Genomic DNA, 7,956 nt, shown 5'->3' on the forward strand with positions numbered 1-7,956 from the left:
ACAGCTTCAACACGGTATTTAATCTATTATTAGACTCAATTGGCTTCTCTCAACATATAAAAGAACCCACCCACCACTTTAATCACACTCTAGATCTTGTTCTAACATATGTCATAGAACCTGAACATTTAACAGTGTTTCCTGAAAACCCTCTTTTGTCCTGTTATATCCTAAAAACATTTAAATTTACAATAATGGATTACCCTCCATTGCCCCACCCAGGGACTCCAAGAAGGCTGGGGACTCTGAACTGCCGCTCGGCGCATAAGCGCAGACGACGGTCAGGACCCGTTCCCCGACACTAAGGTGAAGGGAACAAACCCTCTCGTCCACTGGGAGAAACCCCAACATACCAGCAGCAAGCCAAGTGGATACCAAGATACCCACCCCAGCCTGCTGCCTCTCACCAAGGGCAACTCCAGACTGAGACAGAGTCCAGTCCCTCTCCAGGAGGCTGGTTCCAGAACCCAGGCCTTAAGGTGAGCCCGACTATATCTAGCCGGTACCTCTCAACCTACCACGTACTAGCTTATTATTGGGGCAGGGATAGCTCAGTAGGTAAAGTGGTCGCCCCATGATCGGAAGGTCGGCGGTTCGAATCCACTTAACGGCTACCCTGAGGTACCCCTGAGCAAGGTACCGTCCCTACACACTGCTCCCCGGGCGCCTGCTTAGTGGGCTGCCCACTGCTTCACTGAGTGAATGGGTCAAATGCAGAGGAAAAACAAGTAATTTCCCCATGGGGATCAATAAAGTATCCATTATTATTATTATTATTATTATTAGCTCAGGCGCCTTCCCCACCAGAAAGGTGACATTCTATGCCCCAATTGCCAGTCTTAGTAGCTGGGGATTGGTCCGCCAGGACCTCCCCTCCTGGCCGCCGCCCGGATCACATTGCACCTGACCCCTACAGTGCCTCCTGCGGGTGGGGGGCCTGCAGGAGGTGGGCCCATGTCCCTTTTTTGGGCTGTGCCCGGCTGGGCCCCATGGACTAAGGCCCCTATCCCGGGCAGGGTGAACTGTTTCCTCGATGGTCTGAATCGCTCTTTGTCTTGTCTCTCACCCAGGACCACCAATTTGCCATGAGAGACCCTACCAGGGGATAAAACCCTAGCCCCTGGGATCCCTGGGACACACAAACCCCTCCACCACGATGAGGTAGCGATTCGCGGCGGGGAAGCTTACAGCACCTGACAAGTTTTTATTTAAATATATAAACAATAGTGTAATTAAAATGGTTACACCTGAACCCCAGCCATCTTCTAGGCTTCACCTCAGCTAACCAGAGTCCCTGAACTCAACATCTGGACTGATTTTGTCCTAATGGAGCCTTTTGGATATTCCAAAAGGCTCCATTTCTACAAGAAATATGGATGCTGTGAGGTTAATTTACTAACAGACTCACTAGGAAGTCTGTACTCTAGTTTTTGTGAGTGAAAATAAAATGTTATTAGTTTATGGATGCAGCGTACTAAGTTTGCTAGCAACAGCTGTTAACTTAGCACTCCATTTTCTCTTCCAAATAAAGTCACTTCTGGCTTCCAACTAACATGGTGATAGCCATTAAGCCAAGTCCACAAACCAGCAAGTGATGTAATGATGGCTATGTCCTTTCTTACTATGATTTCGTGTTGGTTTAATTTTATATTGATTAGTTCCTGCATTTAATCAGTGATCTAGCTGGTTTGTGAAGGAACCTTCATGTGCGTTCCTGCTTTTTAAAATGTGGTTTTCACTGACCCGCCAACAATGAACACAGACATATTCCATTATTGTGAAACTCCATGGCAACAAACTGAGCTTAATTAGCGAGGGGGAAAAAAAAGTCTTAAAGACCGAACAAGTGAAAGAGGTGGAGATGAATACAGAGTGATGTGAATATGAACCAGCTGTGTGTGTGTGTGTGTGTGTGTGTGTGTGTGTGTTTGGGCGTTAATGTTGGTGGAAATATGTTGTATGCCTTCAGCACTCCAGCTTCAGCTTCATTTTTTTCGTTGCTTCAAAGTGCTGCTCAAACACATAGTGTTTTTATTAAAGCCTTAAACACCTTTTCCTCTCAAAGGACACAATGACTCCAGCAGCAGTTTCAGTTGTGTCACTAATTCAGTTTAGAGTTAAAACATGAATACATTTTTTAAAATTAATAATTCTGGGAAACTTCCTAGCGTGACGGACTGTTCCTTTAAGTGATGATAAACGAGGCGTCCAGCGGCTTTGGGTTTCATCACCCTCACCTCCCCCATCAGAGGCACACACTTTCATGCAGCTCTGTCAAAGCTGCCGCTTACTCTCCGGCTTTTTGTGTGTGGTTTTCTGTGTGTGTATGTGTGTGTATAATGAGTGTGTAATCGTGATTGTGTGTCTCTAAACGTATCCGTGTGTGTGTGTCTGTGTGTGTGTGTGTGGCTGCCTAACACGATGCTGAAGACGACGGATTGAATTGCTAATGCGCCTCAGGGATTGTGTGCGTGTGTGTATCTGTGTGTGTATGTGGTTCGTCTGGCTGGCAAGCATGCGAGGCTGTTTAGCGAGCGAGACGAGCAGCGCTGCCGATGAATATTTAAACAGAGAGAGAGAGAGAGAGAGAGCAGCCATCATTTATTGATGTTGGTGAAGGGAAAGATGAATAGCCTGTCTGTGTACACAGCGCTGGAGAGGAGTGTGTGCTGGAAACAGCCGGCATCCGAGCGCAAGTCGACTCTGAGGCTGTATGGGAAACTGCAGAAGCCTGAATGTGAGGCTTCAGAACAGGAATCTTCTTGATCTTTGCAAGATTTGGTAAAAGTTTCTTAGATCATCTAAGAATTTGTTACGAGCATTGTTTTGAATCCAGACTCACCAGTTTCAACCAAAAGTTTGGAGCTGATATCAAAAAAGTGTTCCACTGCTGACATAAACTTTGTGAAAGTCAGATGTTTCAATAAACAACTTTTGGTTGGTTATTAGCATTGCTCAATTGTCCAGTCATTAAAACTGAAAGTTCCTAAGAGTTAAAAACAGTTAAAAGCAGTCTACATTCCAATAAAATGATCAGTGTAGCTATGTCTGTGAAGGTTCTCAGTCATCCAGGTCATAGTCAGATCGTAGTCAGATCCTTTGACTACGATCAGTGTAGCTGTTCTCCCAGGTGTTACAGTAAAGTTTAATGAAAAGACATACACTGTCACGGTCCTGGGCCTGTGGCCCAGTGTTTTGATTCTACATTATTGTTTATTGGGTTCTGTTTTGCTTTTCTAGATTTCTTGTCCTTCTGAGTTGTGATTTCTAGCTCTTAGGTTTAGTTCTACCCTCATGTTCCTCCTGTTTCCTCTGTACTGTGTTAGTATTGTCTCTGAATCCTGCCTGTGGAGTTCCTGTTTTACTTTGAAGGTCTTGTCTCATGTTAGCGTATTCTGTTTTACTTCCTTGTCCTTACTAGCCTAATGAGTCCCAGCTGTGTGCCCACCTGTTCCTCGTTTCCTCATGTGCCTGCCAGTGTATTTTAGTCCCTGTCAGTTAGTTCTTGTTGTTGCGTTGTTAACGGCAGTCCACCCTCATGCTGTGTGGATCTCCCTGTGTTTCCTGTGAGTTTATGTTGTTTCCCAGTTTAGTTTAGCTTGCTTGGTATGCTTGTTTTCCCGTGCCAGCAAATAAAGCTGAGTATTTTGAGTTCATCCCTCCAGTCTGAGTCCTGCATTTTGGGTCCACCACTCCTGCTTGCCTGCCTGCCACACAGCCAACCATGACAGAACGATGCGACCATTACATGGACCCAGCAGACAGTGAGCTGTATGAGCGCCAGGAAGCAGCCATTGCCCAGCTGGAGGAGGAGCTCCGGTGGAAGCCATGGCACGCTCCAGATTTTGAGCACATATTCCGTGGAACTCGGCTGGCTTTTGGAGGTCCCCGAAGTTGCCAAAAGCCTCCGCCTGTTGCCCCGCTCGCATCCAAGCCTGGGCCGCTTCAGGTGGGAGTGCTCCGTTTTTCTTCTGATGCTCACGCTCCAGCCTCTGCATTGCCGTCCCGCAAGTCAGAGGCTCAGCTGTACACCCCGTCATATTCCTCACCTCAGAGGAAGCGGCACTCATGCCGCCGTCACTTTTCACCTGCTGAGCAACTCCCAGTGGTGAGTTATAATGACTGCCTTTTACACATTTCACCTGAAGCCATAACTGAAAAGAACAATAAACTCACCCCAGACACTGTTGGAATCTCCTTTTTGGATGATGAAATTGACTGGGAAAATTACTTTCATTTAGCTCCCTGGGATGGGGGTTTAATTAAGGACAAGTCACACACTTCAAAACCTTCAAACTCTACTAAAACAAAGACTGTAAAATGTGGTGGGAAAGATGCAAAATGTATTTTTGATAGGCCTGTTTTTGTTGACCCGGTACATATTAACCCTGAGCCTGCCCATTCTAAGACTGTTTTTTCTGAGCCTGCTCCTTTGCCTGCTCGTGTTCCTGCTTCCAGGGCAGCTTGGGCCCAGCGTAACCCTGCACCCGTACCAGTTCCTCGGGTGAGGGAGGCTGAGGTCCAGTTGGTCCCTGCTCTGGTTTCCAGGCCGGCTGAGGCTCTGTCCGTTTCTGCACCCGTACCAGCTCCTCGGGTGGGAACAGCAGCTGCCCAGCCATTGCCGGTGCCTGTCCCGGCTTCCAGGGTGAGGGGGGGCCGTGAACCAGTCCACCCCTGCACCCACGCCGGTCTCCAGGGTGAGGTCAGCCAGGATACAGCCCGTCTCCGCACCCGTACCTACTCCTCAGGTGGGAGCGTCCAGTGTCCAGCAGGTGCCTCATGTTTTGGAGGCTTAGGAGAACTAGTACAGCTTAATGCTTATCCACCACCACCACAAACTTCATTACAACAACCACCACTCCATCCTCTGCTTCAGTCTATAGCTCAGTCATTAGCTCTGTTAGCAGCCCAGTCCATAGTTCAATTTCCTGTGTTACCGTTAGCTCAGCCCTTAGCACACTGTGCAGCTCTGCCATCTCCCCAGTGTTCAGCTCAGTCATTTGTTCCACCACCTGCTCAGCCTTCTGTTCAGCCAGTGGTCTCTGCCCCTACTGGTCATGCCACACCAGCTGGAGGGCCCGAGGAGCCCGTCCAGCCTCATGCCACGTCGGCTGGGGGGCCCGAGGAGCCCGTCCAGCCACCACCTGGGGCTGCCACGCCGTGGCCTGCAGCGCCTACGCCGTTGCCTCTGCTTCTGCGTCGGCCTCGCCTGGTCCAGCCTCTGCTTCTGCGTCGGCCTCGCCTGGTCCTGCGGCTGCCACGCCGCCGCCGAAGCCACGTTCTGCACCTCGGAATCGCCGGCCACTTTCCGGGCCACCAGCTGGACATCATCGCCATCGAGGTCGGCCCCCAGAACAGTTTCCCCGTCGCCGCCGTTGCCGCCCGCACGGTCGGCCCCCAGAACTGTTTCCCCATTGCCGTCCGCATGGGTCCACCACTCCTGCTTGCCTGCCTGCCACACAGCCAACCATGGCATACACGAAAGGAGACAATTAATGAAGTTTAACAGAGATCAGCGTTAGCAGGAATTTAGCTAGCTAGTTCACATCTGGAGATGATATTCCATTTTCTGGATGAAGTTAGAGGTACTAATTGGAAGGTTGGTGGTGTCATCCCTGGCTGCTCCAGTCTGTAGGCTGCAGTATCATTCAGCAAGATACCGAACCCCAAGTTCCTCTCAGTAAATCCATTGTTGTGTGAATGTGTTAGACCACTTGGACATGGGGAAAAAGTGCTTGTATAAATGTGCGCGTAAATTGCTGTATAAGATATTTTGTGATTTGAGTGCTCAAGTGGAATAGAAAAGAATTGTATAAGAATGACTCAATTAACCATGAAAAAAGTTTTTAAAAAAGTAAATACTGCATTAACTTTGGAGCTGAATGTCCAGGAACTTCCCCAGAAGTGGAAGATCTCCCAGTTTTCTCTTGGTCCCACCAGATTTGTGATGTTTTCCTTTTTTTTTTGTTTGTTTGTTATGGGCCTGAGATAGGCTTCCGTGGGAAGCCTATCTCAGAGCCACGATGAAGTTGTGGGTTGGCATTTTCTCACTGGTCTGCCTGGCCTGGTCCACAGGAGCTTCTCTTTTCTGTACTTTCCTTCCTGCACCTGCTCCGAGTTAACGCATTAGAATGCTATTTTAAGGCTGGCTGGCTACTGCTGTTCTCCACCAGATTATCGTCACTGGTATGGTAGTAATCAAGCAATCTTTGAAACTAGCAGTTTATTGTGCTATCTTTCTAGTCATCCATTGGAAGACAGTTTGAATGGACAAACCTGCCACTCTAACCTGAGCCTAATCAACAGGTATGTTGATGTCTGTACCTGCAAAGGAATGGAAAGTACTTACCTGTAAATCACATGCCTGCCCACCTTCTACCATTGCATTCCCAGGCATGTTAGAATCCTGCCTGCCTACTGATAACCCCTCTGAAACTTTAATTCCAGTCTGTAACCTTTGAATTAAGTCACAAGTTCAAGGCTATCGCTTCATAGTCACCTTGGCCACTTATAACAGGTTTGCTTTTCTCTGTTAAAGCTTACAGTAACGTTCCTGCTGTGAAACCTCCCTTTCAACCTATTAACTTCTTCCAAGTAAATCCACTTTTGCATTAAAACAAAATAAATAAAAATTTTAGGTCTATTTTCTCTGTTAATTTTGAGTCAAAACATGACAAGTTTCTTATAATCTATTTACACATCATGGGCAATGCCCTACAACCATCAAATCAGTTGTCCTGAATGTCTAGCCTGGACTTCATTAAATGTAATGGTTTAGAGCTTGATTACATAGTTACTACCACCCGCAACCTGTCACAGTGTAATGTTAGAAATTACAGGTTTGTTTTGTTTTTTGGTCATAAGCAGAGAGTCCTTGCTAGCGCTGGCCTTAGAGAGTAAATGTGACGAAAGTATTCAGGAGAAAACGCCGCGTATACATTGTTTATCATGACTCTGGTTTTATGTGGCCTATCAACACAATTTTAAAAACTGGTATATATCATCTTGTTGCTTTGTCATCTTGAAGTGGTCATGTGATTGGTTTACCACGATTACTTTAATTCTTCCTCATTCAAACAGCAGCACTCATGCGATTGTTTTGCCCCCTCAGCTCCAGGTGTTGTGCCAAACAGTGATTGTCTGCCAGAAAGTGATTGCCGTCCATGGGAGTGCACACAGCTGCTTAAAGCTGTAGCGCCCAGATTACTTACTTAGACAGCTACTTCAACTGCAAATCCATGCGAGTCTCACATTCCATCCCAAACAGACTCTGTTGAATTGAAATCTTGTGACAATGGAGGCCATTTGAGTACAGTGAACTTCACATGATCAAGAAACCAGTTTGATTTCAGCTTTGTGAAATAGTGAGTCCTGCTGGAAGCTGTTGTAGACTGTGGTCATAAAGGGATGGACATGGTCAGCAACAATACTCAGCAGGTAGGCTCTGGTGGTTAAACAATGCTGCCTTGGTACTAATGAGTGCAAAGAGTGCCACAAAATTATATCCCACACCATAACATGACCAGCAGTCTGAGATGTTGGTGATAGGCAAGACGGGTCCATCATTTCCTGGTAACATGCAACTGACTCCCTTTAGGAGTCTACCTCAAATGGAAATTAGATAAACTGCAGGGTTTTTCTTTATTTCTCAATATCATCCAGTTATTACTACAAGCTCAGCAAGCTCAAACAAACAAACAACAAAAACACATCCCTTCAAATCAGCCTAGTTGCATGAGGGTGAATCTGCAAATAAAGTTAGAATCATTGAATCGAGTCTTGAGATGCCAGTTTAGGAGGTGGGATTGACAACTGAATGTTAAATATGCGGTTTTATGACCTATATAGAACCACCACTAGGGGTGATCAAAAATGTGGGTTTTGTTGCTGCAAAGCAGGAGCTTCGTCCATCTTTATAAACAATCCCTTGGCTAAACTAAGCTAGTAACTTAACTG

Source organism: Rhamphochromis longiceps, linkage group LG23 (assembly GCF_057381845.1).
Source record: "Rhamphochromis longiceps isolate RC_006_pf linkage group LG23, R_longiceps_female_GT1.1, whole genome shotgun sequence".
NCBI lineage: Eukaryota > Metazoa > Chordata > Actinopteri > Cichliformes > Cichlidae > Rhamphochromis > Rhamphochromis longiceps.